Below are 25,324 nucleotides of genomic sequence, written 5' to 3'. Positions count from 1 at the left end.
CAAAAATCGCTTTACTTAATGTAATCACAAACACACACACATACATACACATGAACACATGAATACGTTCTGAAACTGGCATAGAGTGAATATATCACATCTCACACTGTCAGTGGTTAATGCGAGCATCAGCTCTCCAACACCATCGCACCAACTTTGGTATTCGTCTCTAACGGCCCATCTGTATCTGCTTTTATGTACGCGAGTAGTTTTATAATCCATATAACATACATGTTTTGTTAGATACATTCATAGATTTTCAAACGTTTAATTGCTCTGTTTTTTTTTTTTTTTATTTTAGTTGTTTTTTTTTATAACTTCGTTTGTAACTAAGCACGTCTCCATGCATGTCGGTACGAGAGGTGCGGATGTGTGTGGATACGCAGCTCTAACCCTGGCACTGCATAAACCTGTGTAAATTTACATACATGCTCTATCGTGTAAATGCCGGAATACTCACTCGTATGTGCTATGCTTGTGGCTTGAACATTGTGATTTTAGGCAACTGCTCGCTCGTCGACGTGTGCTAACATTGCTCACCAATATTTTGGGGATTTTGATTAGCGGCATTCCATGTCAGACGGCAATTTATTCCGAAAATGGCATTTAAATGATTGTGTGCATGTGGCACTTGGCACTTCCGTTCTTTATCTTTGAACATTTGAACATTTGAACATTTTGTGAAGGTGGCTAACAATGGAAGATTTTTACTATTGTGGCAGGTGTACGTAGCGCCGGGGAAAACAACGTACGAAATGCTCCGATATTAAAACACCGCCAAAAGTTTCGGTTAGAATTTTACGAGTTATTAATGTTTAAGGTCAATTCGTGAGTTGTCGGCTTACACTTTAAGTGACACTTTTTAGCACACGTCATTATTGTAAGGATGTGACAAATTAAATTTATGTTCTTCCATTTAATTTATTTCAATTTTATAAGTTTTATATAGAAATTCTTTTAAACATGATTAATATATTCTCTTTAATTGGTGCTAACAAATTAATTAAATGAACTTAAATAATTTCAAATCGATAGACCACAACTTGAATAGATACCTCCAATAGATTCCTCTATTATTGTATTATGTTAAACTAATACTGTATAAATTATATGTGATTATCATTAATAACTAGCTTAACATAATCCTAATGTTTTGAAAAGAAGTAGAATGTTTTTCCAATTGATAGAAAGAAATTATCATAAGCTCAAATAATAGAAATATGTTAAGCTCCATTAATGAAAAAGATTAGCATAAGAAAGGATGCGCGAAATAAGAAATGTCCTGAGCGAGCTCATATTATAGTTACTCCTTACCATTCCATTGGAATGAATAAAGAATACAAGAAATTAGCGATGACTTAAGCGTACTTATTGACACAAAATAGATAGATGGAAATAGATTAATGGATAGATAGAAATAGATTAATAGAAATTTGGAAGAATTGGCAAAAAGGATAATGAAAAAGAACAGTGATGAATATTCGGTATATGAAAATAGAAATTAGTCGAGTCATGGATTGAATTGGCGCATGAAAGAATAAGTAATATTCCACGGCTAGACTAACTTATTAGATGTGAAGAGAATTTATGAAATAAATCAGAGTGAAAAAGAAAGCAACAGATTAGTGACTTACCTATATTTACTTATATATTTACTTATATTTACTCGCTACTCGTGAATAAGAAGTCTATTGATAGAATTAGATAAATAGAAATTTGTTAAGTACTATTTATGAATCAAAATTAGGATTAGTGCACCTTTTTAGAGTTACTCATTATTGAATTCCATGCAAGGAGAGAATTGGCTCAGAAGAGGAGCTGTGATATTCTACGCATATTTTTTATTACTGATTAAGCATTAAATTCTTTTTATGATGAAAATTGACAACGAAAAAAATTGTGATGATAACCTAAGCACATCTATAATTAATCATTACATTTATAAGAAGAATTAGATGTAATGCAAGAGATAAGTGATATACCGATATTATAGTAAGACGCTACAAATGAAAAGAAGATGGTTGAATTTTATTAAAGGAACGAATAGGCGCTATAGAGAATGTAACATCTAAAGTATATTTATAGTTACTTTTTACGCGCACATCAACTAAAAGTAAATTTTTAATCTCTTCCAGTAAGTAGAAAACTGTTTTATCTCACATTTTCTTTAAAAATTTAAAACGATTCATTAAAACTAATTTTAATCGCTAAGTCATAGAAATATCATGTCACCACTAAGACGACAATATCACTTCTTGAGCATGAGTGATATGCCATAACCGTGAATGGTGCCAACAGTTAATTAAAGACGCAGTAAGTTCACGAGGCAGGTGAACTGAACTAGTTAGCATCAGTTCGGCACTTATAGATCTCCGAGTCTCTAACAGTACTAGTTTAGGACAAATAGTAGTAGGTCTATTAGACCTACTATTGCATCTGCTCTCTGTAACCTAGTTAGTTAGAAGTAAATGGAATTTCAAAGCACCATTGCCTCAACACTTAGACGTGGCTGTGCTGCTTTTATTTAAATTACTAGAAAATTATTTTATAGATTAGCTTGATTAGATTAGATTAGGTGGTAGTAGTTAACATTGTGTTTGTATTTTTATCATCTGATATCATTTTATTTCTAAGTAGTAGTTAAGGCAGCAGTCGGCAGTTAAATAGTACGATCGGGAATATTAAATTATGTACTTGTAATTATTAACCTAGATAAAGTCTTTTGGATTGTGTATATTAAATTCTATACTTCTAATTATTAACCTTAGTAAAGTCTTTTAAATTGTGTATATTAATTGGAGCTTGTCTTTTACATGTATATAACAATTTAATTGTTCAATGACAATTAATCCCTCAGCTCTAATCCCTCTCTAATTTAATATTTATCTCTTTTTCTTGCAGACTTCTGGGTCTAGAAAACCAAAATAAATTTAAGTACGTTTCTTTAAAATATGTTATATGCTATTGACTAATATCAATATCAATATAGATCAATATCGTGTATATATCAACCTTACTGGAAATATAAAGATTCAGTTTTGTGTTGGAGAGTCAAATACTATCGCTTAAAAATATTTAAATTAACAAACTCATAAAAAAATGAGTACATAGAATATGACTATATTATATATATATTCATATTCCATTATTTAAATAATACTTTGATTTTAATGTTTTCAAAAAAATTTTTATTATTTATTTACAATCCTTTGAAAACAATACCAGCAAAGTTGCTTTGTTTTCAGTACTAGCAGGAACCGTAATACACATTAAGACCACAGGTCTTAAAAATGGAGTGTAAAGTATCTTACATACATAGAAACTAATTTGAAAATTGTTTTGGTAAAATCTACTGCATTCCGAAAAAAAGTTCAATATTTGCTTAATAGTTGAATACATTTTGGTGTGACTAATAGAAGAGTTGAATGCTTAACTCTTGCCGGGTTAAAGATACTTTTCTATCATGTGCGTATTTTAGTAGAGCCATAAACGGAATGTATGGTATTTTGTTTTCTGCAGATATTATAAACTGTTTTAATATATTATGAGCACATTTTTATTGTCTAATATTTTTATGTTATGTTATTCTCGCATGCACCCAAAATAGCATATCGAGGCAAGAAGATATTACTTTTTTTGCAGAATTGCTGGATTTTAGTACGTAAATAAACATATTGGAAACTTCTCGAAGTCACGCTGCATGCGATTTTGTACAAGTAAATTTGTTTTCTATTTAAAAGCCAAGAAATAAATTAAGTAATAAAAATATTTTTTCACTTGCGTATCATATTGAACAAACAATTTTCCAAGTCTTCGTCTCTCCGTCTCATCGTCTCATTGAACCTTTGCCGGTATCTTGTACACATTTTGGCTGGCATATCCCGAAGCCGAGCCAACCATGTACGTCTATGTTAACATGATTATAATGCGTTTGTTTCTAATAAATGTTGAATTTTTTCTTCAGCTGCACCTGCAGCACCGAACATGACTTCTTTTTTTCGAAAACCGTCCTTCTCTGTCCACAGGATGCACATGTGCTGTTCATTTCTCTGTGAAAATAGTTACCATTTTCAGGTGCTTGTTACGCTTCATTCAACTTAATTTTAATATATTGCTTCGTTTTTTTCTCTTTCAACTCATTTAATTTATGGACTTATTAAGGAGCTGATAAATTTTTTTGTGTATGCCTTATTGCTTCGCACAATAAAAATAAACATAATAAAATTTAAAATTTAATTAGCAAAACACAAAAATTTAATATTTTTTAATCAAGATTATTTTCTCAAAACCAAGGTGATTATAAAATATCTATAAGAAAAATTTACCTTCTTCTTCTACATACCTTATCCGCTTCGAATGTTAACTAACATTATTACAACGAAGAAATAACATTATAGTTTCGTTAAACCACTATCGAAGATTTTAAAAACACGATATCCTTCATCTAAGCAGACCAAAATCTGCTTAGTAGTACTACGGCTATGAGACATGGAAATATTCCAGACATATAGAGAAAAATATGCAAGTGTTTGTCAACAAATATCTACGTAGAATTCTTAAAATATAGTGACCAGGTGGAATATCAAATGAACGCCTGCAGAACCAAACGAATCACAAAGCGGCACAAAATGAGATAAAATAGAGAAGTGGATGTTCCAGGATTTTCGTTATGACTCAATTTTTCCATTGTATTATCTTTTATTTTAGATTTTTCATTACATATCCTAAGTATGCTACTCTACTTTTTGTCATGGTTATTAATATTTCTTAATTATAGTGCACTATACTTAGTATTTTGTTATTGGTAAAAATTATGGATCGAAAGATTCATAATCCAAATGACTTAAGTTTGTTGATTACTGCTATTAATATGTGCCATTTAAAAATTGTGTACTGACAATCAAACCCATAGATTTTTCCAAAGACCACTAATCAAGATCCAGTGTAGTTCTTGCTTGGACTGTCTCTGGAAACTTGATGTTATCTTTTCAAAATTACTTAAAAAAAAAAAACTAAGACACATAGTCAGCCTAAGAAATCATTAGATTAAAAATTTAAAAAATTCCAAACATTTCTTTGCTATTCTTTTCCAAATAAACTTCTTGTCATCGAACAGTAACAGTCTATTATAGCTTAATACTAAATTTTTAAATCTTTAATATATAATAAAATTAATTTATTTTATTTAAATTCTTATCCTGCCCTACTGTGTTGAAAATTCCAATAGTTCTCCAAAAAAAACAAAAAAAAAACAACAGAAGAAACAAAAAACAAAAACCTATAAATCTAAGCTCTCATATACCTCATAGGGTTTAAATAACAAACCAGACCTCTGTCGATTTGTTGGGTATTCGATTTTTGTGAAAAAATAAAATTCTCCTGAGAGGTTTAATAAGATCAATATTTACTTCTGATAATGCTCGTAAGTAGCAAAAATAATAAATAAATAAATTTAATTTCTTCTTGAAAATGAAAATACATTCCTGCTGAATCGTTAAAAATATTTTCTACCTTGAGATTGTTTGAAATTTGAAATTCAGTGAATTATGGGCAACCAACCTTAAAGGACTACCACGTCAAATAGAAACGATATCGGTAAAATTTGAGTACCCTTGTCAACACAATTGCCAACATGTTAAATAATTTATTATTAAGATTATTAAAAATTTTGTATATTTGTTTCGTCCTTTTCCGTTTCCAACATTTTGGTATACCCGGCACCATACCACTTGGCGTATTGGCGTATTGGCATTTTGGTGTTTTTAGTGTTTTTGGTGTTTTGGCCCTTCTACGAGTCTATGATATGAAATCGAAGGCACATTGAACTCCAAACAAACTCGATGACCTAAAAGTGGTGGTACTATTGTAAGCTTCTTGATACTTATTTACTTTAAATGTTTCAATAAGTCCAATTGACGTAGATGTTGTTGCTGTTCTCGTTGCTGTCGTTGTCGTTGTTGTTGTTGTTGTTGTTGTTGTTGTTGTTGTTGTTGTAGTAGTTGTTGTTGTGGTTCTTGCAGCTATTATATACGAGTAGGGCTTCCCATGGTGCGTCCGCTTGACCATGCATTGTTTACTTTCCAACTGTGCTCTGATGTTTGTTTTCTTTGTTTCAACAAGAAAGTTTTCATTGAGCCACCAATGGGCCTATGTGTCACTTTACAAATGCAAATAAAGCGAAACTAAAAGGGAAAAATTGAAATGAAATTGGAAAAATTCAAGGCATATGGCGCAAGTTAAGGCGAACCAGCTGCCTACACTGCCAAGTAAACAACAAGAAAAAAACGTTGAACGTCAATCTTTTTTGCCAATAAAAAAGTTTCATTTAAAGAAAATTTATCACATTTTTGCGACTGTCAACCGAGAATTTTTACACCAAACAAAAATGTGATTTTTTTCGCGAATTTTTCCACCATTTTCCTTTAGAAATTTTCTTCTCTCCAGCTTCAGCACTACCTCCAACTCAACCCACAACTCCACCTCCACCTTTATCTCCATCAACTTCATTGCTTCAAGTTCCTCTTGCGCTTTTAATGTATTTGTCTTAAAAGGTTGGCTTGGCTTCACTGGCGTGATTGTTAAGAAAAACTTGCAAAAAGTTTACGATTTTCTTTTTTAAAAAATTAGCAGAACAAATATTTCAGGATTTCAAAATAAATGTAAGAATTTTTTAAGAAATTGCCTTTTGTGTACAAAATTAAAGGAAAACTTTAAGAGACATTATTCAACTCAATGAGTTGCAAAGTAATTCTGTTAAGTAAATTAGCCTTAAAATCATTAGAAAAGGGCTCAAAGCTGTAAAAACTGTGCTTCTCTCAAAAATAATGGAACCCTTAAGTATATAGAACAGAAGTAAAAACTGAAACACAAAAGGAATTCAAATGAAAATATTAATCGCAATTAAAACAAATTTAAACGATTTATAAGATTCGCTGAAAAATAATTTGGAAAATATAAAAAAAATTAAATTCAGTTCACTAAAGATCAGAGATTGGTTTTTTCATAAAATTTAGACAATAATCACATATTATGTTTTGCTGTATAAAACAGTTCAATTTTGCTGATATATAGATGTTAAGCGATGCTAAATGTGATCACACACATACAACAGAGGAAATGTAAATACAGATAAAGTCCTAATGACACTAATAATCGTCATCATCAATATCATCAACTGCAGCATCAATATTAACATCAACATCATTATCATCATCACTATCGTCATTATTATCAACAGCAGCATCAACATTAAGATCAAGATCATCAATATCAATATGAACATTATTATCATCTTTATCATCGTTATCAACATTAGCAATATCAGCCACCCTCTCACTCGTACCTTAGTTTCAAATCTATGTCATCCTTCTACATGGAGTGGATTTGTCACTAACATCATAAAAGCAATGGCAACAGTCTTCAAACTCATATCACGTCTATCATGAGTGTATTATCGTCATAAGTCATTTTTTAATATATCTTGTTGTTAGATACTTACCGATATCAAAAAAAGTTGCATGATCACTTCAAGGATTCACTTGATTAAAAATTAAAAATATTTTTGGATTTGAAAATTTCCTAACAACAATAATCATTTCCATTTGAAATGGAATTATAGTGATGGACATGAAATCTTTGGTTATTCACTATTTTATTCAAATTTTAAGTTTTCTAAAACAAGATAATGAGACCTGAACTTTCGTTGAGCACTGATGCCAGGAACAATGAAAGAAATATCTAAGTGATCGAGCATATCTTACTTGGAGAAGTTATGAGAAGAAAACATTCTGTAAATTGGACATTCATTAAATTGGACATTAGTTAAATTGGACATTCATTAAATTGGACATTAGTTAAATTGAACATTAGTTAAATTGGACTTTCGTCAAATTGGGTATTCGTTAAGTTAAACATTCGTTAAACTGGACTTTAGTTAAATTGGACATTCGTTAAATTGGATATTAGGTAACTTGGACTTTCGTTAAATTAGATATTCGTTAAATTAGACATTCGTTAAATTAGATATTCGTTAAACTGAGCATGCGTTAAATTGGACATTCGTTGAATTGGACATTAATTAAATTGGACATTCGTTAAACTGGATATTCATTAAATTGGATATTTGTTTAAACAAATATATATTAAAATGGACATTCGCTAAACGGGAATTGCAAATAATTAATATTAGTTTAATTGAACATTCGTTAATTTGAACAGTCGTTGAATTGGACATTAGTTCAGTGCAGCATTTACCATATTAAACTAGATACTTATTAAATTAGACTTTAGTTAAACTGGATATTTGTAAGTTGGACATTCAATAATTTGGACATCCGTAAAACTGGATATTTATTAAATTGGACATTTGTGAGACTGAACATTCGTTGAATTAGACATTTGTTGAATTGGATTTATGTTGAAATGGATATTCGTTAAATTGGACATTTGTTAAATTGGACATTTTTATATTGGACATTCGTTAAATTGGACACTCGTTAAATTGGATATTATTTTAATTGGACATGTGTTGAATTGGACATGTGTTGAATTGGACATGTGTTGAATTGGACATTCATTAAATTGAGTATTTGTTATATTGGACGACTACTGTATAATATATAAAAGATTGTCAAAATATGATAATAGTAAGTCATAAGAAACTAGAGAAACTTGTAAGGTTGCAGTTTTAATTGAGTTTATATATTCTAAAATCAATTAAAAATTAGATAATAAAAAATAATATATATGTAACTAGTTATATATATAAAAGAGAAAATAAAATTCATTATTATTTAGTTCGCACCTCCTGCGTTTTTAATTTTTCTTACATTATATTTTGCGAAAAGTTTATTGTTGAGCTCGAGATATTCACACTAGGAAACGAAATCGCATTGCATGACGTGGTACGTGTCCAAATTAATACTTGAGGAATTCAATTTGTCCACTACCAAAGTTCATATTGTTCAGTTAAAAAAGTTCGCGCTGTGTAACACGTCTTTTTCGTAATATAATTGAATTTAATTTAATTTAATATCAACATGAACTTAACTTTTTTTAATAAATTAATTTTATTTCCTTGTTATATCCTAGCGAATGCACAAAAATATCCTTTCTTCTGGTAGCACAAACTAATTTCATATATAAAAAAAGTGGTCGGTAGTATACTTTTTCGGTTTATAACTAAACGTGCAGGAAAACTGCCTCATTCTTTCACATAACAACCAAAACACTAACAAAATCTCCAACAGAAACTCCGCCGTCAATGTCAGTAACTTTCGGAGGCAGTATATGCTAAACAACATACACTAAAGCGGAGCTAAGGAGTCAGTATGCAGCACTCGGCACTCGGAACTCAGCATCCAGTATCCAGTACCGTGCACAGTGAATAGAATACGGCACACCAATGATGGAGCATAGAGCATGGAGCATGGAGCATGGAGCACTTAACGTTTATCGTTCGGTATTTGCTCCAGTTTTTCGTTTTGTTTTTCTTGGCATTTGGCGCTTGGGGTTGATTTTCATGGTTTCCTTGTTTTTTTGCGGCTTGTTGTCATTTTCCTCGCAGCATAATCTGTGCTGACATGAAAAGGATTTTCAACGATTTTAATTTTTGGCGGGTCATGGAATGGGTAGCAGTATGTTATTCTTATAGTTGCTTTATGCTTATAATCACTAGTCCACATAAAGGGAGAACAACAACACCGATTATAAAAAAAACAAGAGTTGTGTAGATTAATTTTAAATTTTATTAATTTAACTTTTTCTTTGATATAAAAAAATTTTCGTGCGTGTCGGTTAATTTAAAATTGGGGTTGTCGAGGACTTTAAAAATTGCACACTACACTACCTTTCTTTTCATAACTTTTATCTTCTTTTTTCACTTTAACAAACTATTATGCTCACCACAATTTTTAGTATTAGAAAAAAAAACTGTATGAATTTAAACTTAGAAGGATTTCAAATGACGATTAACTGTGGTTATTAAGATTAAATGTTTAAATTTAATTTTAATGAAGTTGAAGTAATTCCACCTTCTTGAATACTACAATCTTGTTACGTATCCTGCAATTTATTATCATAACTAAGTGGGGAGTATTGCACACCGTAACTAAGGTGGTTAATTGTGTCATCCCCAGTTATTTTAAACAATCATCCTTCACTTTATAAGAGTAAGCACCATCAATGGTGCTTTCGTAGATATCAGTCCATTATTGCTTACTTCTAGGCATATTGTATTCAGAAATTTCTAAAACCATTTTATGAAATTGGCTAGTGCTTGTCTCTAAAATGCCTACAGTGTGAGAATGGTACTTTAGATGCCAATACTGTTTTGATTTTCTCTTTGTTCAGTATAAAAAACCTCTTTAAGATAGCGTTAGATGGGTTGATGAATTTTTTAGCCAGTCCTTAACCATTTCACATATCAAAGGAATGAACAATTTCTTCCTCAAGATGTATAGATCTTAAGCTGTTTAATTAATTATTCATTATTCACAACTACGGTAAATCTGTTCTTTGAAAGTCCTACTTTGTCAAGAGTATAACCCAACCTGCAGTTGGTTGATGAATTTCTTAGTCTATCTTTGACGATCGTGTATTATTTCATTAAGAGGAACAAATTTGTTCGCAAAATGAATAGATCTGAAATTCGTTAGTTTAAATTACAGATAATGTATTCAAAGGTTTTAATATTCATATCACAAAAAATTAAGCCTCAACCTGCCAATGCCCACATTTAATGTCGTTTCAACTCAGTATTACGGACTGTATTTGAAACTGCCTTAAATGGGTTGACAATTGTGCTCTGTAGCCTGGCTCATCTTATAGACATGACTTAAAATCTTCTATACAGTAGCAGATGCAGTAGTACATCTCGTGTAATGCAATAGTGTACTAATTGGTCTCTTTAAATGGCATATTATATAAATGTATCCATCAATTATTTAGTAGTGAACTATACTACAGACCCATGGTTAGTAATATTTTGAGTAAGTTAAACTAGTGTTTAAACTATTCCGATTTTATACTCTGTACGTGTATGGATTCCATAGTTTTCTTAAAGAAACAGAAACTCTTAATGATAGGTAAGTCTCAGTTTCGCTTTGATGGGAATTTCCATTTATTTTTTTTATAAAATTAGTGCTTAAGAGATTTTTTAAAAAAATTTATATACTACACGGATTGAATATTTTTTGTATAGAAATATATGTTATTTAATATTAGTCAATAATTTATTAAAGCTATTATAGTAATTGTACAAATATTAAAAAAATATAATTAATATTTAAAATGTTTTAATTTTTATATAAAATTTGTTTAATTAAGAAGGCATTTTTAATCATAAGTACTGAATGATAGTAGTTTCTTATTCAGATATTTATATATATATATGTGTTTTCGTATTTCCTTTAAGTAAAGTACTTACGACAATGGCTAACATAATTGCCTGCTATATTTTTATATAAACTAATTATTTGCTATTTTGTTTGACATCCATTGTTCCTTTTGTGCTTACTCGGCAACCCTAAAATGTGGTTTATTTACATTACACCTGCATATGATGTGTAGTGAAGGGACAAGCCCCGACAGAAAAAATATTTAATAATAATTTATTTCTTTGTGAAATATTCGAGCATTAAAGTTCTGTTTGATTGCAACAATTTGAGAATTGCTTGCTGCTGACATTGTTCCTCGTGCTACTATATTATTGCCATTGCTGACGTTAGTTGCCCGGTTGGATAGCAGCACCCATGGCCCACCACACATGCATGTAACATCAGCGTCATCTATTGTCAGTTGTGAAGTTCTATTGGCAGTTGTGACCCATTTAACTACGTAGTGTTGGTCGTAAGCATGTGATATCACATATGCACACAGCACCGCACAAGCACAGCACAGCACGGCTTGACTTGACTTGGCTCTACCCGGCATTCATTCATGCATTTACTTTCAGACTTGCTTATTGGATGTCAAACTATTAATTAGATTTTATTTATGGCACTAAAATTCATAGGAACTGTTTCCAGTTGTATTTATTTTGCATATTTGATGTACCGAGCTCTGCTCTCGGTAGATGGAGAGTAATTCATATAAAAATAATTACAGAAACTAATATGTAATATTACGCATAAATTATTCCGCTTAAGTTCCAGGCTTTCCAAAAAAATATATATCGAGTCGTGTTATGTTTCTAAACGGAGGCAATCTCTTTGAAATTTCATTTACAATTATGTCTGAATTAATTTCATCAAGTGCATGATGATTTTAGATAAATCCTAAATGAATGATAAATGGATTTTAAATGAATGCAGGGAATTTGCTTTGAGCACAAATTAAAAGTAAACTGAAATTTATTGCACTAAAATATAAAGATAATATTATGTTTCCAATACTCACTCCTACACTTTTTCACACCTTCACACCTCTTCCGCCTTGCATTTTGCTATATGCTTACTTTAGAGTTTTTCTCAAATATCAAAATTTATAATTTTTTATTTTATTTATTTTAAGTAAAGTATATATTTGAATATTTTCAATAAAAATTATATAAATATTTATTTGACTTTGGGATTTAATATTATTTCAGCACTTCACAATCATAAGATACTTACCTACATTTCTGATGTTATTATTTTTCATGCAATGATGATGTTTGGCAATAGATAAATAATTACTAATAAGAAAATATTCAAAATTTTATGTCTTAGGTTGACTTATTTATTTATAATCGTCGTTATGTAAATAGCAATTAACAATAAGTAACCTAAATACAAGATTCTATCTTATTCACCATATCTGTCCACCATACTTTTTTTTTTTTGTTTGTTGAAAATGCTGGACTGATTATACCCTTAATGTCTACATAAGCAGTCTTCTTAAAAGGCATACATAACTTAATCCCTCATTCATGTAATAGAGCACATGGGTTTTTGTATGTTTTTTTGCAACTGGCAAGCTTTTACTGACGGAAAAAACAAATTTATAAAAAGTACCTTCTAGACTAGTCTTTAAAATCTTTTTTTGACAAAAAGAAGTCTATGACTTCTCACATAGACTTCTGACTTTTGTGCCTTCTGATTTCTTCTATAGCAAGTATGGTTTACAGAAGAAACAGATTTTCAAGGAAGTATTTTCTTGGCAGTCAGTCAAACTGGTCTTCAGTAAAAATGGTTCAATATAAACTTAAACAGATGGATCTAGATTGTCTATTAAAGTTGGGATTAGAATGGTAATGCTAATTATGTGAAGAAGACTGTGACATGTGAAAGCTAATGATTAACCACAACACTCTAATTAATCAAATCAGTAAAATGAAACGATAGATTACGTTAGATGATTACACGTTTTGCAATAGAGTGCTGATATAAAATGCGTCAAAATGTATCTAGTGAATACATATGCTATCTGTTAGAACCTTGTCGAATATTTTTCTATTATACATATGGATAAAAAAAAAATGGAAAAAAAAATTATTACCTCATTCTTATAGGATGAGATAAGGGAGAGCCTTATTCTCTCCCTAGCCTCACTAAATGAATTTTTCAATATATATTTCATCTTATTAATTGATAACAAATTATTTGAATAACAAATTAATTTTTAAATAAATATTTCTTTTTAGTAAAGCAATAATTAATTTTATAATCGAATATAAAAGTATTGTTTAAGAAGTTAGCAATTTTACTCTCATGATAAGAAAAGCTAAAAAGGCACACCGTTTCTCCAATCGCTGCTACTTAACCATTATTCTAAATGTTGAACTATATTTATATATATAAATTTTGTTTTCATATTCCATCATAACTCTTGCTATTATATAGAAGTTTATAAAACCTACAATGTCAGTATAAACATTTAAAAATATTAGTAATACTATATCTTATAATATTATTATAATATTATAAGTTTCATCTTCCATAAATTCTAATAACAAAATAACAAAATATCATATTATTTTATTAGTTTTTATTCCTTTTAAAAGTATTGAAATTGGAACTCAATAAAAAGTCGCAGCCACAAAATGGCATAAATATTATCCTGTAACATAGAGACACTGATTAGTGTGGGAACGAGATTTGGATGAAAGTCCCACCCTTGAAAACACAATTTAAAATTAGTAAGGTGCAAAAACAATGCTAAAAAATTTTGTCTCCAATACATTGACCCCATGGTCCAATCTTTGCTACGCCACTGAGTTATAGTAAAAGATATTAACCAAAAAAATAATTAAATAAAAGTAATTCCATATCAGTACTGGAAGGAAACGGCACTTACTGCTTTTTTTTGTAATTTAGTAAATTTTCAAAATTAATGACATACTTACGCTTTCCAAAGGTAATTGCATGAATTGCAGTAAAATGACTAAAAAAGAATTTCTCTTTCACTATAACTTCTATCAATTGGTGATATAAACAACATCGATTATGATTACTTGTTGAACATTTGTACGTTCCGAAAATCGTTACGAAAACTCATCTTCACTAAGCCTTAAGACTTTGCTGCATTCATACGAGTGTATTCCATAAATTTTCCATAAATTTTCCATTTTCAACTTAACAGTAACATCACAGAAACTACAACAAATGTGTGAGATTATTTGGAATGCGAAGTTTTCATTTATGAAGCCCCGGTGCGATTAGGCAGATTACAATTAGGAGCCTTTAGGAGAACCTACTCTCAATGAGGAAGCTGCTACTAAAACCATAACAATGCAGTAACGAATATGGAATATTAAAGCACAAGGAAATCCAAATGGAAATCACAATCGAAATCGAGTCAGCCTAACGATATTCCAACTTCATTGCGAAGTCAATTTTAAACTGAATGCGCAATTCAAATACCACAGAGATTAGTGAGCTGGAATAAGAATTTCGTATGTTGTTAATGGAGTCAGGAACGAATGTTGCAATATCCTTTCATCCGAAATGCACTGAAACCAAAATGTAAACAAAGCGTTTAAGATAATACTTTCACCTAAAGTAAGGAATTGAACTCTCTTGAATGTCTTTAGACATTTTTTTTTTAATAAAACATTAGTTAATTAATGAAATAAAAATTAAAGATGCATATTTATCATATCACATTGAGTTCAATTACTACCAATTTAGATTCCACAAAATTACATAGTCAAAAAGTTAATCAGTAATTGCTATAGACAAGCACTTAACAAGAAATCTTATTTCGTTCATATTGCATTTTCTCGAGTTAAGGAAGATTATGAACGACATATTTTCTGAGATTTTGATTTCAGTGAAGTGCAGTAATAAAACATCTATGATAGCAAGGAAAAATATGAACGACACATCTTCTGAGATTCGGAACTCGTCGAAGTTCCTACATTGTTCAACTCAAACAATGAAGTATCGCTTTCCGATTTCGACACAGCTAATAATCATAACTGATAAATGTTCATATACCGCATACTGTTCTTTCTTTATATGAGAAGAATTCGTGCCCTCTGAAATAAACTTCCATAATTTAAAACAAACATATTATAACTGACAACATCTGAGGAATAATTGTAAATATTGGCTATGACAACTGCAAAAAGGTGAGTCGTCCCAATCAAAATTCTTCTTCTTTACTAAAGGTGAGTATTCGTTTTTAATAATTTAGACAATTAACACAACAAAAAAAAAATAACAAATTATTTATACTCTTCCAGGCATCTAATTTTTTAATCTATCAACTATGTGGTAAGAGATAAATATCTAACAATCCAATGCAATACAATGCTATATCAAACTAATACGCTCTAACGTGGTTTAAACTTTGTATTTACAAAGGGATGTGATCAAATAAGGTGAGAATTATAATTTACACAATTTAAGTAATTTTTCCTAACAGATATATGTTTTCAAAGAAACTAAATCAAAATTGTATAAATATTCTAGACATATTTATTTATTTTAAGCAACAAAATATATAACATTTTTTTATTATTAACATTTTTTTGAAAATACGAAGTTTTGATAATAATTTAGAAAATGATACAAAATCTTGATTGAAAGCTAAACGTAGATAAAGAGTCCAAAAAAAGTACCCAAAAGTTTTATATTTTGTCTTTATTTCATCATACTATTATTAAAAATTATAGAGCTTATAAAATTTATAGAAATTATAGAATCAGTACAAGCAAATTACTTGAAATAACTGCTTTATGATTTCCAAAAATGGAAGTAGTATATCCTTTAATGTGTAGAAAATCAGCATTGTCAATTTTATACACAAGACCTTTAGGGACAATCTGTAGCAATAATCATATTGTTTGAAAAACTTATACCAGTTCAAACATGAAAGAAACTATTCTTTAGTTAGTTTAGTTAGCTTTTGGCATATTCATGTTTAAGGAAAATTTCATTTTAATATCTTTTTTACTGATTCAGAAAATTTGATCAACCGAATTTTGAATCGTTAAATTTTATATCTACAAATTTCCTTAGCTGAACTTGACAATATAAGAAAGAAATACAATAAAAGACTGACAGCATAAGTTAACCTCTATTTCCACTATTTCCCGTCTAAAAGGAGCTGACCGTTCAATCATTAATTAAAATTCAATTGCTTTAAGTGAAAACCCCACTCTTCTTTTTAGTGATCTGATAAAGCTAAATTGATTGCTTAAGAAACCACATAGCAGTCACTCCAATGAAATTTAACCCACTCATTTTAGTGAGGTCCGTGATAAAAGGTTTACTTATTTTATTTTATATTATACATTGTATAGTTAAAATAAAAATTGTAATATTATGTGATTAGTGATAAGATTTTAAAACTTTTTGTTCGTAAGAAAAGATACAATAAAAAAAAATTTTATTTCTGCCGTACTGTCCATGATGCCCCGGTCTATGTTATTACTCTTCAGGAATTACTCTTATTACTCTTCGCCGTGTGCAAATTCGAATAAATTAATGGTAAATTGGTAAAGGAGATAGTACATTATGTCGGTATGGCAGCAAATGTTGATGTTTATTAAAATTTCGAGTAGGGTAAATTAGATAAAAATTAGGTAAATTAGGTGTTACCATTGTGAACATTTTATAAGATGTTTTATAAATAAATAAGTGTAATAAATAAATAAATAAGTATTTACATAAGATCAGTGAAATAAATCGCTAGAAAATTACAATTTACTTTACCTCAATTTACTCGAACTCGCACATGGCCTATATTATATTTTGAAATAATATCGTTACCGGCTCTTTTTGTTTGAGGCACACAAATGTAGGGCTTAAAGAGATCCATATAAACTTTAAATTTTGGCAATTTTATCTTAAAAGTGTGTGTGTGTGTATGTATGTGTGTGTGTGTATTTGTGACTGCCTGTAGCATATAACAAGCTATTTTGAGTTTTTATATCATATGATGTAATCATACGATTGAAGTGGTTGTGTTTTCTTTTAATTATGCACAATTTTACTTCAATTAATTTCATCAATTATAATGATTGACAACTGTGTGTCTGTTATATTGAAGTATATAATCGAATAGATAATAAAAATTAAACAAAAACAGTTCTAGCAATTATTTTATAGATAAAAAAGTTTAGAATCTTCAATACAACAATACAAGGATAATGTACAGAGGCACACGTAAAAGTGAAATCTGTTGATCGTCAATCACAACAAGTGAGTGAGTGAATGAGTAAATGAGTGCACATCAAATGTTTCCAATCATTTCAGTCTGAAAGTACTGACATTGATACAGGGTGCTGCTTACAGGAGTGCTCTACAAATGCACAAGTGTCCGCTTCAGTGGAAATAAATTGCAATTATTTTTGTATTAGCATAAGCGTGCGAAATTCATTAATTTAGAATTGTGTGGATTACATACATAAATTACTTCATATGCACTTATGAGCGCACATTCATAAATACTTACTCGTGCCATGGCGAACGAATGAATGAATGAATGAATGAAAGAATGATTGCATGCGGCAATGAATGAGCGAACGAATGCGTTTTCATTAGGTGGTATACATTACTTCATAAACACATCATTCAAATGATAAGCACATTTACACAAGGTTTTTTTTATGTTTTTACTCTTATTCCTATCTATGGGAAAGCATGGATGTATTGGTATGTGCACACATAAGAGCGTGTGATGTGTGATACTTGGCAGCTAGCTCTTATTGGAAGCAACAGTGTGTGGCATCAACAACAAAAACAACACATAACAAAAACACCAACAGTAACAACTACTACAACAACAATACAACAGTACAAACAGCACAAGTAGTTGGCACGCGTTTGTTCATTTCTTAAATTCAGTTTTGTGTTTAACTCTCATGTTGTTGTTGTTTTTTGTGATGCTGTTGCGCTTATTATTATTGTTGTGTTGTTGTTATTGTTATTGTGTTGTACTTTAGTTTCATGTATATTGTGTTTTAATATTTTTTATTTTTTTTTTAGGTTTGGTTTTGATGAATTGTTTGTGTTTGTGTTTTTGGTTTTTAGTTTACATATATGAGTCCTCTTTTCGCTTTGGCTTTGTTTTTGTTTTTTTTTTTGTTTTCTTTTATTTGTCTATTTAAATATTGAATTGTGCTTTTGAAATGTGCAAACGAAATTTCTTAAGCGAATAAGCAGCGTTTGTTGTGAGAAGACATACAGTGTAGACAGTGTAGTTCGTTGCGGAGTAGTTCGGTGCGGAGTGGATTCATTTATGCTGCAAGCACATTTGAATAAACACTAATCAGCAAAAGAACAAAAATTGATTGAAATGTTTTACAAATAAATTGGGTTGCACCGGCGCCACTTCCACTTATCCAATTCAATTCCAAACACAAAACATGGAAATTTATTTGACGCAATAACGCACTCGTTGCACCTCCATGCATGAGCCCGCATGTGGGTGTCCATGTGATTATTAGGCAACACGTGTACTTGGAGTTAGCGAGTCCTGCTTAGGACAGGACTTCACTGTGTTGCTTCATACTTCACAAATGGAGATCGTAATTTTATTAGTACCTCAGAGGATATATAGTAAGGATAATGCACGCATATTTTGAGGTAAATAATTGCCATTAAATTACTGTGCAACATTTCTCTATAGGTTCCAATAGAGGTTGCCCCACTATTAATTTAGAACTCTTATCAATTTCAAACTGGTGGCAACCACTTCGTCTATATTTTGCGTAATTCATTAATATTGGGTTTAATTCAGATTGCTGCGAAATTCGAATTGCACGAATTTTGTAGAAAGTCCATAATAAGCTTATATACAATACATTATACATAAAGGTATAAAAGTATAGTAGAACTCTACTAAACCGTATCTATTAAAATTGAGGTTTATCAGGATTACTTATATATTCGAATTGCAGAATTCATATAAAAATCTTAGAAAAGTCAATTTAAATAAGTATAGTTTGAATCCGCTTATCCAACTTCAAAAAAAATTTGGGTCAATTCAAATCACTAAAACTTTTGGATTCTGATAGTCATACAAAGAATCTAAAAAAACTCCATATAAATAAGTACATTAGATATGTGCTAACCTTAATTATGTCAATATAATAAAAATATAATATAATATAATATAAAAATGTCAATATAAGTAAGTCCACTGTTTCTTTCAAATTAGGGTGAAACCTGTAATCTGCATCCATAAATGTCGTGGTTATTTTAGATTACGGAGATATTTAAAAAGTCATATCAAAAATGTATATATGAGTAAAATTGGATCATTAAAATTCGAATTCCATAAATATCGTAATTATTTTAGATTACGAAGACATTAAGAAAGTCGTATTAAAAATGTCTATATAAGTAAATCCGTCAATTTAGATCTATTAAAATTGGGATTAAGCCGGATTAGTAGGATATATAAAAAATGAGAGTAAGCTTAACTACTTAAATAAATGCATCAGAATATTAGAACATTAAAAATTCAGAAAAGGACTTTATAAATATTAAATACTTATATTTATGACCAAAAATTATTATTATAATAATTTGTTACCGGGCTAATTGGTCAAATTTAAATATAAATAAAAAGACACTGATTTATTATTTATATTTAAAAATCGTTTATACTTTATTTCCGATATTTCGACTATCTTCGATAGTCATCTTCAGGGAAACGATTTTTAAATATAAATAATAAATCAGTGTCTTTTTATTTATATTTAAATTTGACCAATTAGCCCGGTAACAAATTATTATAATGAAAAGGACTTTATTGAAAAATACACCAGAAACCCGCTAATTCGGATCCACTAAAATTGGAATAAGATCAGATAACTGTTGCATTCCGATTGTAGAAATCATGTTAAAAAATCAGATTGCTATTATTATAATCAAAATTCAGGAATTGTAAATAAATACAGTAAAACCTCACTATTTCAAATCCGTTAAAATTGTGGTCAATCCGCATTACGAATTTATTCAGTAATCTAGACATTTACATTTATTTACAAACTTTGTAGAAGCCGATATAAATAAATACAGTACAACCACGATAAACCGGATGAATTCAAATTAGTACCAATCCGACCAATCTGATAGCTGGAATTTTTGGGAAAAAATATTTTGAAAACTATTTTCATTAAAATATTTTGGTGACTCAGCGTGGTTGTTGGAACAATGATTTGCATCATCACATAATTTACCAACAATGGCTGAGTGTGAGTGATTCACACTTTATATATAGATTCTTACAGCCTCTTTAGTCACAAGAAGCTAATCATCGCATAAAGTACGTAATAATTAACAATGGCTGGTGGACAATATTTCACAGTGGTCAGAAGCAAACCATCATATGAAGTACGTGCTAACTAGCGATGGCTGAGTGAGACTTCATTCTGATACTTCATTCCATTCCCACAAAGTGTTACAATCATCACGGTCGGTAGAAAAAAACCATAAAGTACTTTCCACATAACAGTGTCTAGAGGCAACGTTCCAGAATTAACTACGAAGGGTGTTAAAACCTTCACAGTCGTCAGAAACTAACTCGCTTGGGTTTTCAGTATGAGGGTTGGATATACAGCATTATCAGCAATGAAAAAGATCGAGGTATTGATATGCTTAAGAAAGTATTTTTTTTAAGAATGGATTTAAAACGATGAACTTTTAGCTACAGGTGTGTCTTTTGTAGGAATACTCAGAAAAAGAGCCCGTGCTTACGATGATCATATTGAAAATTTCAAATAGATTCTACAATTTTTTTTCCACTGTTTTGAAATTTAGTTACAAATAAAGAAGGTGAGGTTTCAAAATATATTTGGCTTAATTGAAGCACTCTGTAAGAATAGCTGAATGTAAGATAATGTAATTTCAACGAATGTATCTTAAAAATGCGTTTAAAAAAGCGTATTCTTAATTAAAGAATAATAATGAATAATATAAAAATCTGATAACTTATAGAAAGTAAATGGTTCGTCTATGTTTAAATTTCGTTTAAAATTTATACTTAATTAATTGCTTTTATACGGACCAATAGCAAGTCTAATTTTTATATTACAAACTTATAGTAAAAATAGACCACCCCATGGGTGATAATACTGCAATATATGTGACTGCAGGCTTTTATAATATTTTATTGGATATTTCACTTACGTTTATTAAAAACGTTTAAAGTTTAAAAACCGAAGTAATTTACGCAAACATATTTTAACTTTTAGTTTTAATTAAAATATTCACTTTACCATACATAGTATGTAGAATATTAAAAAATATTACAAGCTTTAAAATAATTTAATTGAATTTTTCACTTTTGTTTTTTCATTTTTATTAATTTTAAATTAAAAGAAAACCTTATTTCTTTTATTGAAATTATATAAAAATATTGTAAGCCTAAAAATAATTAATAAAATAAAATGTTTTCTTACTACAAATTCCAATTACCAAACAATTAACGAAAGTACTTCATTATTTTGAACAAAAACCAATAATATTCCAATAATAAACCAATGATATTCACATATCCTTTACACACAAAAAAAGGGTGTATCAGGTTTGTCAATGCACTTGTCACGCAATAAAGAAAATATCGTAGCTCAACGAGAAATGTATATCAGACATGTCCATTTAAATATTTAAACATGAATTTGTCACAGAGTATATAAGCACATTTTTTCCCATAGAGTTTTTCGGAAGGAGTTTTTCGGAGTTTTTCGGACCTTCAAAACTCACCAGAATTATGAAAATCGAAGGACTTTATGCATAAATATGCAATGAAAACTGAACAGTTGGAAGTAATTCTTCATCTTTTTTTATAAAGGCATTTTGTTAAGATTTGCTAAATAATTAGTATGAATAAAATTTATATTTAGGAGAAGAGTTGGTATGGCGACATGATACGGCGAGTAATGGCTCTATTACAGCCATTGCACATCATACCTTGTTTCCCGTACAAGCGGCCTGTCTTGTTCTTCGATTTGGTGACTCAAAACACTTACACTCTTTCGTGTAGGTAAATATTTTTAAGAATTACCGATGCATTTTTAAATTAACTTCAGAAATTCTTTAATCTCAGGATTTCTTTTTGTTAATCCTTTGAAGTCCCACAAATCTACTAGACCCAATAAAGTTGCTTGATTTTAGACTACTTAATGCTGGCTTCGAATGAAGATCTTTTATAAAAAATAGTTTGAAAGCTCAATTTTTTATATATTGCTGAATATACCAATTTTTAGTTTTGATATGAATTTACTTTTTCTTACATATTAAGAAGCTTTAAGAAATCTTTTTAACACAATATTATGGTTGTTTGGTTAGAGTGACTAATCGGAAGACACCCCTTCCGATTCAAATACTTACGAATTGATTGCCATTTCAACAGCACATTCCTCGCTCTATTTTATTTTTTATTAGTAGGACAACATTCTGTAATTATGCCTAATTATGGTCTTGATATACGAGATCATTTCTAGTTGTAGGCTATTTTCTTCTGACTAATATGGTCCTTTCAGATGACTTTCTCAAGCTGTTTAAAAATCTGCGATTGTTAAGAAAATTTTAAGAACAAAAAATCATTATAAACAATCTGCGCAAGTATAGTCTTAAAAGGTGCAAAGAAACAATCCTACAAAATGGAACAACTCGCGCTAAAAGCTCCTAACGCAAAAGGAAAGAGAAAAAGAGAGAGACAGATAGAGAGAGACAAAAAGAGAAAGACAGAAGTAGAGAGGGAGATAAGGAGTGAGATAAGGAGAGTGACTGAAGGAGCGAGACTGGAGGTGAGAGAGAGAAGAAGAAAGAGAGTAAGAGAAAAAGAAAGACAGGGAAAGAGTAAGACTGTGAAGAAGGGAATGAGAAGAGGGGAGAGAGAAAGAAAAGGAGAAAAGAAGAGCAGAAGAAAAAGTTATAGATTAAGAGAGTAAGAGTAAGTTCAATGCTACTAAGGTTGCTGTACAAAAAATAATGGTTAAAACATATTGTTCAATAAGGAAAATTTTTTTTTATAACAATTAATTATCAAATTTTCATATAGTAATTATTTGTTTAAATCGTTTATTTGTAATTATCTAAAAGAACAACAAAATAAAACCAATGTTTCCAATCTGTAATAATAATAATACATGTAGGGTACAAAGGATTCTATAAAGCTCATTCTTAATTTATCATTTTTTTATTTTTCTATTGAAATTATGTCAAACAATTTTGAATTTAAGTGGCTTTTGTATTTTTATATTATGATTAATTTTACATTTCATTAATTAGCCTATCAATCATATAAGAGAAATTTTGGTCCCATATTAATTTCTTTGATTTTTTCTAATTAAACGAATAATTAAAATTGAAATAATTTTGAGATTTTGAAATTTTTGCGAATAGCAAAAATCCATTATAATGAAAAAACCTCAATATTGTTTGAATTCCTCCACACATAATCGCCCTTATGAGATCATTTTGTGAGTAAATTACTTCGTTTTTTATTCAAGACAATAAATATGTGAAGAATTCTATAAGATTTATTGAAGATTTGAAAAAAAATGGCATAATAAATTTTGATTTCTAACCGAAACAGAGCATGGACTGCATCTGAGAACATAAAACGAGCGTATGTCTTAATATAATTTTATCAGAAAAATGTTGAATATTTGGTAAATAGATTGAAATAAAAATTTTTATTATTGTTGAAGTATTAAAAAAAAAATATATATACATATATACATATTTATTAAGTACGATTTTATATTGGCAATTTTAATAGACAAATTTAATAAAAAAATTTATTACAAAAAAAATGTAGCTTAGAATCTATCTTGTAGATAAATAGATATATTAAATTTTACTATTTATTTAAATCAAATCGACTTGTCATACTATTCAATAATGTACCTATATGGTCAACGACATATTCTTCTCTTCACAAATTTTCAAATGTTTTGAAAAATCCACTGAATATATATTTGCATATATATATATATATATATATATATTCACTATATATATATATATATATATATATATATATATATGTATATATATCCACTATATATATATAGATATTAATCTGACCTTCGTAAGTCACGCAAAAACGTCCCTAGTGTTACCCTATGTACGATTATCGCTAGGGAATAAAGACAAGTATTAAGTGGAGTTAAACATTATGTACTAGTAAATTCGTAGTTATGTGGGATGTCAATGGATTTTACGAATCTCAATAATGCTTTAAATTCTATTATTGACTTTTAATCTCTTATATTTCACTACATTTCAAACTTGGAATAAAAAATTTTTTTTCTATCGAATTTCGCCAACTTAGTAATAAAACCCCAACATGAAGAAAATTCTTTTACTATAACTCTTGCTATATTATCTTGCAGTTCTAATATTGCCTTAGTTTTTTTTTTATTATTGAAACATAATAACCGATTGCAGTTAAAAGATATTAAAAAAAGCGACTAAATAATGCCTTATACTAAATCTATCAGGTTTTTATATACGTCATTCTTAAAATTTATTGCTTTAGTGTGTGGTAAAAATAAGCCCATGATGGACTAAAAAAACTTAGCAATTCGGTTTATTCTAAATGGAAATAAAAAAAAGAATCTAAAAAATCGTGAAAATGTTTACAATGTAAAGAAAAAAAATGAAATCCATTTGTAGATCAAAAAAGCCTATTATGAAAAATACATTTTTTCAGGTTGAATGTTTCGCATATTAAATATTTTCAAACCGCAACAATTTAAAAGCCCGCCATTAACGTTTGCGAATTCGGTCGTATGCCATAATTTCATTGGATTTTATATAAATTTGTCAACAAATTAGCATTACCACTAATTGATTTAGTTTTATTTTATTGGAGCAATTAAGTGCTGCCTTCAATTAAAGTGTGAATTATTGAATCAAGGCAGAAATTGACAACAAAT

General features: G+C 29.5%; 1 protein-coding gene across 2 annotated transcripts in view; it reads right to left on the bottom strand.

Moving 5' to 3' along the window:
* Positions 1-25,324, bottom strand: part of LOC119661829 — a 205,993-nt gene that overhangs the window by 165,926 nt on the left and 14,743 nt on the right. The window lies entirely within an intron of this gene.

The sequence above is a fragment of the Teleopsis dalmanni genome, chromosome X, assembly GCF_002237135.1.
Source record: "Teleopsis dalmanni isolate 2A chromosome X, ASM223713v2, whole genome shotgun sequence".
NCBI classification, from domain to species: Eukaryota; Metazoa; Arthropoda; class Insecta; order Diptera; family Diopsidae; genus Teleopsis; species Teleopsis dalmanni.
This window is presented reverse-complemented; position numbering and strand designations above follow the sequence as displayed.